This window comes from Amblyomma maculatum, chromosome 1 (genome assembly GCF_055883805.1).
Source record: "Amblyomma maculatum isolate TAMU_Amacu chromosome 1, ASM5588380v1, whole genome shotgun sequence".
Lineage (NCBI taxonomy): Eukaryota > Metazoa > Arthropoda > Arachnida > Ixodida > Ixodidae > Amblyomma > Amblyomma maculatum.
The window spans coordinates 313,076,670-313,085,008 of record NC_139344.1 but is presented as its reverse complement, the minus strand read 5'-3'; the positions used below and the strand labels follow the sequence as shown (position 1 = coordinate 313,085,008).

The 8,339-nt window shown below is 52.1% G+C and overlaps 1 non-coding gene and 1 pseudogene across 1 annotated transcript; one reads left to right on the top strand and one right to left on the bottom strand.

Annotated features, from left to right (window-relative positions):
• Window positions 1-829: 829 nt before the first annotated feature.
• TRNAE-CUC (transfer RNA glutamic acid (anticodon CUC)) lies at window positions 830-901 on the bottom strand. The gene has a single exon. It is a non-coding gene; the product is annotated as a tRNA-Glu (tRNA).
• Window positions 902-6,328: 5,427 nt separating this feature from the next.
• LOC146207130 (uncharacterized) lies at window positions 6,329-7,271 on the top strand (annotated as a pseudogene).
• The last annotated feature ends 1,068 nt before the right edge of the window (window positions 7,272-8,339 follow it).

Here is an 8,339-nt window from a genome sequence, read left to right as displayed (position 1 = left end):
TGCCTGTGAGGGGTGACTCCTTCAGTATGCCTGGGCGTATTCGAAACTAGTGAAGAGATCTATAGTAAACTGTTGTTTTATGAGCACTCTTGATAAATCATGCAGACTACGACAGGAAGATGCTTTTCATTTCTTTTTCATTGTCTTCAAGAATCCAGGTACTCTGCCCATCTATTAATTACTGTAGCAGAAAGCACGCTCAAAAAGTCAAATAAGTAACCACCAGCAATAGACTACGTAATGAAGGTGTCTGTGATGCCCTGTTTTCATGCTATATCTAACCTAAAGAAGACTGGTAAAAGGAGAACTTGCCTTCTCGGCGCTAAAGATATTGCACCAGTTGTGGGAACATTCTGAAAGAGCTCGACTGCGTAAGCAAATATCTTGTGAACTGCGAACACAAAATGTTAAAACTCCCTGTTATGCTGCAATATCTATGTATAGGGCAAGCACTAAGGTGTCCTCCAGGAACACAGAAACAATCTGAAAGATGTAAACTCGGGTGATATCAGCAAACACTGCAGGAATTGTGTAGAAACTGCACACCTGCCTTTGAAATCACTGCTAGTGCCAATCACCACAATGGGACAGCAGATGGTCAGTACGCCGTCTGTGCACCTAAAGCTATTATCTAAAGCCTATGAGGGCGTTAAAGATTAGAGGCTGGAGGAACAATATTATTGTGCCACGGTTGCCTGTCTGTTACTACTTGCTTATTTTATTACTCGGGTACAGCTGTTATATGCCACTTCAAGTCAATAAACAATGCTGTTAGCGCTGGATTCAGAGTCCAGAGTGCTGACCAATTACACCATGAGACCTCAAATTTTTCCGACGCCGGGAATCGAGCCCGGGCCTCCTGGGTGAGAGCCAGGTATCCTAGCCACTAGACCATGCCGGATGGTGAAGGGTGGCAGTTCCTGGCCCTACGGGGCTGGGACGGTAGGCTAACGTCGCTTGCGGCGGGGTCTAGCCAGCCACTGATTTTTATCTGTTGTAGGCCGTCATTGCACCCGCCACCGCTTCGGTGGTGGTGGACGACGGCTGTTAATGCGGCGCGCGTCTTTCTCTCCCTCTTCTTTTTTTCTTCTCTATTTTGCTCTTCTGTGCGCACAAGGCAGCGAAGGTGGCTCAGCTACAGAGTCAGTAGCAGGCCCGTGCATTTTTTTTTCTTTCTTCCTACAGCCACAACAACAACAATGCTGTTAGCGCCTGTGCTTGCGTCCGTCTTTCTTGTCCTTGTTACTACTCCTCTGTATGACTCACTGAGGCTTAGGTGGCTTGCTCGATGCATTTGCGAGGATGAGTCACATGACAATGTTGCCGACGGGCTTAAATAAAAAAAAAAAAACTGCGAATTGACCGTTCTAGCGTTCGCATATTGCCTCCGAAGTAATTTCGATGAACGGGGCATTTTGATATCTGCCCACCGGGTGCAGTGGTCAGACGCCCGACAACTGTGCCTAAGTACCCGGGTTCGATCCCGACCGCGGCGGCTGCGTTTCGACGGAGGCAAAACGAAGAGGCGTCCATGTGCTGTGCGATGTCAGCTGTTGTTGCTGTTGTTGTTGTGGCTGTAGGAAGAAGGAAAAGAAAATGCACGGGCCTGCTACTGGCTCTGTAGCTGAGCTACCTCCGCTGCCTCGCGCGCACAGAAGAGAAAATAGAGAAGAAAAATAAGAGGGAGAGAAAGACGCGCGCCGTAGGTGGTGGTGGTGGTGGTGGTGAAAACGTGTATTGGCCGGAAGAGGTAACACCGGAGTTCCGGTACCGCTCGCAGGCATCCAGGGAGCCCGATGTCACCCTAAGGGGCAGGGGTTAGTAGACGAAGCGGTTCGCCGCTTCGGTTGCCAGACGGACAATGTTGGCCTGCGTCGCCGGGTCTTCGCCGCAATAAGTTGTCCACCACCGAAGCAGTGGCGGACGTAATGACGGCTTACAACAGATAGAAATTCGGTGACAGGTTAGCCCCCGCCGCAAGCGGTGGTGATCTACCTGTCCCAGCCCCCCATCAGGGCCAGGATCAGCCACCCTCCCCCCCACCTTCATGTCAGCTCACGTTGAAGATCCCCAGGTTGTCGAAATTACTCCTAGCCCTCCACTGCGGCTCCTGTTACTCTCTTTCCACCTTCACTCCCACCTTGCTTTCTTCCCCTACGACGCACGTTAAAGATCCCCAGGTGGTCGAAATTACTCCGTAGTCCTCCACTACGGCTCCTCTTTCTCTCTTTCCACTTTTCTCCCTTCCCTTACGGCGCGGTGCGGTGTCCACAGAAATCAAGTGAGACAGTTACCGCGCCTTTCCCTTCCTATAAATAAATCAGTTTTTACGACGCGGTTCCATGCCCATAGACACAAGTGTGACAGAAATGCGCGTTTCCCTTCCTGTGAATAATAATAATAATAATAATAATAATAATAATAATAATAATAATAATAATAATAATAATAATAATAATAATAATAATAATAATAATTGGCTCACAGGAAGGCAAAGGTGCAGTATCTGTCACAGTTGCTCTGTGGAACAAATCAGTATCATTTTGGTATCTCGCCTCGAAAGAGATGCAGCACCCGTGACTGCAAGCAGCCGAACGCCAAAGGCGCCGTGTCGCTCGGCGTGTCTGAAATAGATAGCTGACTTGTTATAATAATGATAATTGATAATTGGTTCACAGGAAGGGAAAGGCGCGGTATCTGTCACGCTTGTCTCCGTGGACGCCTAAACCACGTCGTAAGGGAATGATTTATTTATAGGAAGGGAAAGGCGCGTAACTGTCTCATTTGTTTTCTGTGGACACCGCAACCGCGCCGTAAGTGAAGGGAGGAAGATGGAAGTGGAAAGAGAGAAAGAGGAGCCATCGTGGAGGGTTACGGAGTAATTTCGACCAGCTGGGGACCTTTAACGTGCGCTGACATCGCACAGCACACGGATGCCTCTTTGTTTCGCCTGCATCGAAGGTCGGGGAGAGAGAGAGAGAAACAACTTTTAGTTCCAAAGAGTAATAATTAAGGCATGTCGGCCTGGCGTGGCCCCCAGGTGGGGGCGACGCACTGGGCGCACGAGACAAGCGCCAGCTGCGTCTTCTTGTCTGAGCGCGTAAGTTGGACGAGGGGGTGGTCTTCCCCTACATCCCCAAAGGGTGTGTGCCAATGTGGCCGTTACTGCACAGTCGCAATTGGGGCAAATGGCGTCGTAGTCCGTAATCGGTGCCAATCTCGAATAACTGAGAATAGAATTTGAAGTTCACGCAGCATGGTGGCCTGCGCTCTGTCAAGGTCAGGATGGGGAGACGGGAAGCGCCGTCTCGTCTCCCTGTGTAGGTTGGTGATTGCGGGCCTCGGAGAAGGCCTCTTGATCCGCGGAGCCTCCTGCCCGGTTTGTTAGACCTCGGGCTAGTTGGTCGACCCCTTCGTTCTCAGAGTTCCCCGCGTGGGCGGGTACCCGAATGCAGAGATCTAACTTGACTCGGACTTGAAGTGGATTTTATGATCAGGAGTGCGGCCGCGGACTACGCGTGCGGCGGTTGGGCAGATAATGCCTTTCGAATAATTTTGAATCCCACGTTTAGAGTGTGGTTTCTACGTGGACATAGCCACCAACCACCGCGGGTTCGAGCGTCGCGCGAGCCGAAGCCCCGATCAGCCGTCACTCAACCTCCACCGGGAGGAGAGCACTTCGCTGCAAGGACACAAGCCTCCAAGTTCACAAAGGAGACGTTTATTGAAACGCCATCCTCCAGCGGCACACACACACACGCACATACACATATATACAAACGCACATACACACACATACTCAGTCACCGTGTCCCGGGAGCGCGCGAGGAGCAAGGCTCCCCTGCGCGCACGAAGTGACACGGAGTGCGCGCCGCAAGCACGCAAGGGCGTGCTGTGATCTCTCTCTCGCAGTGACCAAAGGGTTCCTTTGAGAGAGAGTGGGCAACCACCGCAAGGTACGCCTTTCGCGGATCGTTGGATCACGATCGACAGGCTCGAGTTGCGCTCTCAGGTACGACCCGGAGCAGACGAACTCGAGTACACACTGGTCTGCGCGGACAAAGGCCGGCAGACAAGAACAGTAGCGTACGCACCTTGCGATGTCTCGGAGGGATCTCTCTCTTGGGCCCCGCTCAGAGGGTCGCGCGAGCGCGGCCGTCGAAGCGGTGCTGTGTTCCCGCCAAAAGGCGCCAATGGGAACAGCCACTGGGACGCCAGGGCGGAGCTGTGGCCCGAACGACAGTGACAAGTCGTCCGAGCCTCTCTCCGCCGCCTCAGGCGGGAGAAAGGGAACGAGGAGAACAATTGGGAAGCGGGCGGCGGCCGCGCAAAGGGCAGCCGCAGCAAGCCCGAATCCCACAAGTCACTAGGAACTGTGTGCGTACGTGGGTCGGCGATGGCCAACGCGATCGCAGTTTCCTTCGCCGCGGTGGGAGAGGGAGCGCTAACCGTGGCAGCAGTAACAAGTGTGGAGTGTGGCGTGGCTACGCTTGCGACATGTAAATTGTCACTTTGTCTCGCTACATCCGCGTAGCATGCGTGGTCGTCTGTAAGGTAAGTGGTGTCAAGTGTCTCACCTTGATTCGGCGGCATGCGTCGTGGCGGCCAGAAAGCATATCCTTGGGAATGGGCTTAACCGTGAGGCGGTTGTAGACCCCTATAGAAAGGGAAGCTGCGTGATATATATCACCGATAGGAGTTACGTGTAGGCGGTCACGTATAAGGCGACCACACCGTGAGAGGTGGTGAATGTGTGCGATTTTACGTGCTTCGATGAGTTCTGCAAGAGTGTTACAGACACCCAGGTGCAGCAGTCGCTGTGCATAGTGAGGCAGTCCTTATACACGGAACGGATTACGCTGTCCACTGCTTTCACATGCTTCTGGTGTAGGAGGTAGTAAGGAAAGGCATAAACAATGCGGCTAATTAGAAATGCCTGGGTTATCCTACAAAGTTCCTCCTCTTTCATGCCTCGGCGGCGAGTGGCAATGCACCGAATGAGGATGGGCGACGTTTGATAGCCTCCGTGTATTGGGTGTTATTCTGCGCCATCATACCGAGGACACGCATGGTACTGAAGGTATGGGAATGTTATTCAGGTGGAGCGCGATCGGCTCAGGTAAGTCTTGGATGGGCCGGCGCACCCTCCTGTCTCTGGTTATCAGTAATTCTGATTTAGTAGACGAGCAAGAAAGACCATTGGCTTGGACAAAGGCCTGGAAGGGCGGCCTCTATGTCCCCGTCCGAGCCGGAGTTTGTCCAGATGGTAATGTCGTCTGCATACAGCGAGTGTTTGACATGTGGTATGGCGTCGAGGAGCGGTGGGAGGTCTTGCATTGTTGTATTGAAGAGGAACGAGGATAATACTGCTCCCTGTGGTGTGCCACGAATGCCTAGCGTGATTTTATCGCCATGGAGGTCTCTAATATGAAGCTCAGCTGTGCGATTGTGGAGAAAATTAGCAATGTAATTATAGGTGCGGGTGCCGACAGTCATTTGTGAGAGGTTGGTTAATATGGATACATGCGACACGTTGTCGAACGCTTTGCTGACATCGAGGCCTAAGATGGTGCGTGTAGCCCGGATGAAACCTGGATCGAGTATGTCATGTTGGAGTTGCCACATTACGTGTTGGGTGGAAAGGCCTGCGCGGAAGCCAATAATAGTGGGAGGAAAGAGACTGTGTTTATCAGTGTGTGCGTGAAGGCGATTAAGGATGGCATGTTCCATAACCTTGCCCAAACAGGGTGTGAGTGATATAGGCCGGAGATTGCCCAGCTCCAGCTTCTCGCCTGGTTTGGGTATGAAAATGACTTTGGCATGTTTCCATGTGTGTGGTAGATTACCGTCATGCCAGTGGCGATTGAAAAGATCCGTAATTGCCTCGACTAAGTGATGTATCGAGGTTACAGAGCATTATATTGGTAATGCGGTCGACACCTGCGGCCGCGGTGGTCTTGTGATTCAGAGCAGCGCGAACCTCTGCTACTGTGATCTCACAGTCCATGTCCGGGTTCTTGGTGCCCATGTAACCAGAGGGGAGAGGGATATCGGTAGAGGTATTGATGTTGTTACAGACTGGATGGATGAAGACGAGGAGCTGAGAGTGGAGGAGGACGAAGAAGAAGTGTGTGGTAGCGGAGTTGCTGTCTGGCTCGAGTGTATTGTTGTTTGGTCGCAGTAGCGTTGCCTTACGTCGTAACATCAAGAACGCTACATTTTGATGCAGAGTGCAGTTTCGATTCCCCGCCATCGCCCCGCCATTGACGCGCCCCTGGAGCCTCGTCGTAGCCGCCGCATTGCTGGACTTCCGCCACTGTTCATTGCCATGCCACCGCCAACTGAGTCTACCTCTGTACATCTTACCAATTCAAGTCAAGCGGCTTTCGCCCTTTATCCACCGCACCGGGAGCCCCGCTCTTTCACTGGCGCAGCGGGAGAGGATGTTGACGACTGGTTCCACCACTACCAACGGGTAAGCCGCTACAACTGTTGGGACGCCGCCACACAGCTCGACAACGTCGTATTTTTCCTTACCGACACCGCCCTTCTTTGGTTTGAAAACCATGGGGACACGCTGACGACATGAGAGTGCTTTGTCGCTGAACTTAAACAGTGCTTCTGCGACTTGTCAGCGCGCAGGAAACGGGCCGAGCAGACCCTCGCCCATCGTGCTCAATTACCCGGCGAGACCTGCACTACCTATATCGAAGAGGTCTTCAAGTTGTGCAAGACGATAGACTCTCACATCTCGGATGAGTACAGTCGGGAATCTTCTGAAGGGCATTGCATGTGATGTCTATAACTTTCTCATCGCTAAAGATGACCTCTCGACTGTCTCTGCTGTCCTTTGCCACATCCGCACATTTGAAGAACTGAAGACTCATCGAATGATGCCTAAGTTTGGAAGACTGGTTAATGTGACAAACGTCGCCAGTGTTGACGAGCATGTCTCGACAAACATTACATCGACTATCCGACAAATCATTCGTGAAGAGCTGCTTCGGCTCGATTCTCACGGCCGGCACATCTCACCAGTGTCCTCCCGCCCATCTTTTCCGTGCGAACCTGCCTATACGCTGCCGTCACAGCCTGAGTACCCTTCTGTTCACACAGCACACCCTGCCTCTACCAAAGAATGGCCGCAGCAACATTTCGCAAGCCCTGTTTCTTCGAGGCATCCTAATCAGCGTAGCGACCTTCGTCCACGAAGACATGCGATCATCCAGGTTTACAGATCAGCGCGACCCTGGCTCTTATCGACACCCTGACATTGAGTACTTTTAGGACCAACCTTCTCTCCGCCCTGCTCCCATATGCTACCGGTGCGGTATCCCGGGCCATATCTCAAGACAATGCCGCCGTCGTCCGCCAACACATTATAACCGACCAACGTACTCAGGCACGACCAGTGCTCACAGTGATCAACCAATTGACTTCCATCAATACGGGCCGCCTCCTCCGCACGGCCAGTTTTAGCCCGGTGGCGTGCGCAACTACTCCCCAGCTTCCGATTGGAGTCTAACTCCACCACCTGCATTTCGTGCTCGCCGTTCGCCGCCTCCGCGGCGTCGCTCCCATTCACCACCTCCGGGAAACTAGGTGCCGCGGCCGATGAAGGTGAGGCCGCCGGAGAACGATCGCTACTCCCAGAAATACCTCCTTCCATGACTATGCTAAAAAATAAGATCCGTGTGACAGTTGACGGTATTTTCACAATGGCGTTAGAGGACACGGGTGCAACCATTTCGATTATGAGCTTATCGTTTAAAAACCTGCTGGGACACAAAGTAACGTTTTCTTGGAACGGAAATGCTAACTTCCATAGCATTAGTGGCGATTTGTTGTACCCTGTTGGAGTGTGTCCAAGGTGTGTCTGGAGGAACCGTGTTTCCAGCGGAATTCGTCGTGCTGCCTCACACTACACATGATGTAATTCTTGATTTCATCTTAAAGCAGCGCGAAAACACAAGACTAAAAGAAACAGAAGACGACACAAGCGCTTTCTAACAACTGAATTTTTATTTATAGAAAGGTGTAGTTATATAGCAATGAACCCAGATAAAATCAAGACGAGACACGTGAAAACCACCGCGGTGCCCTTTTAGAAACAGTGCGCGTGCGCAAAGTGAGGATTGAACACTTCAACATGTAGGGGTGTGTTTATTCAGATGGATATAGCCGGTCAGGAGGAACTCGCAGCGGAGCGTCAGGCGTGGCGAACCAACAAGGCAGCGACCAACTTCTTCGTCCTCGAGCGCGCCAGCACGCGATGCATGGCAGTGGCTATGAAGATGAGTTACCACACTACATTTTCCCCCCGGGTAGAGAAGGAGCCA